The sequence below is a fragment of the Octopus bimaculoides genome, chromosome 9 (genome assembly GCF_001194135.2).
Source record: "Octopus bimaculoides isolate UCB-OBI-ISO-001 chromosome 9, ASM119413v2, whole genome shotgun sequence".
Taxonomy (NCBI): domain Eukaryota; kingdom Metazoa; phylum Mollusca; class Cephalopoda; order Octopoda; family Octopodidae; genus Octopus; species Octopus bimaculoides.
The window spans coordinates 64595556-64596306 of NC_068989.1; positions in this window are offsets into that span (position 1 = coordinate 64595556).

Here is a 751-nt window from a genome sequence, read left to right on the forward strand (position 1 = left end):
CTCGAAAAATAAGAGGTGTTACCTTAGTTCACTGGTAGTGAACAGCTGACACTGTAGTACATCTCCAGCGTTAGAAGCTGTGCAAAGGCAACAACAACAACAACAACAACAACAACAACAACAACAACAATAACGACAATAATAATAGTAATAATAACAATGATAATAATAATAATAATAATAATAATAATAATAATAATAATAATAATAATAATAATAATAATAATAATAATGATTTTATGATTCAGTGCAACCATGAGATTGAGAATAGGAAGCTGGATATAGTCTTAATTGAGAAAGAAAACACACTATGCTGGATCATAGACATAGCATGCCCAACTGACAACAAGGTATACGATCAGGAAGAAAGAAAAGTCGAGAGATATCAGCAAACAAGCTGATGTCGACCAGAAACGCACGCATCAGTGGTTACGAAGTTCAGGGCTAAAAGCAGAGAGTGAAGGTTTCATATTGGCTGCTCAAGACCAAAGCTTATTAACCTGGAACTACCAAGCCAATGTGATAAAAAATGGAGTTGACCCAAAATGCCGATTTTGTAACGATGCAATTGAAACTATAGACCACCTAATCTCAGGGTGTAGAGTCTTAGCACCTGTAGAATATAAAGCAAGACATGACAGTGTTGGCCAGTATTTACACTGGACAATATGTCAGCATTATAAAATCAAAACAGCTGACAAATGGTATAAACACCATCCTGAAGCTGTGACTGAGGGAGAAAATGTAGAGT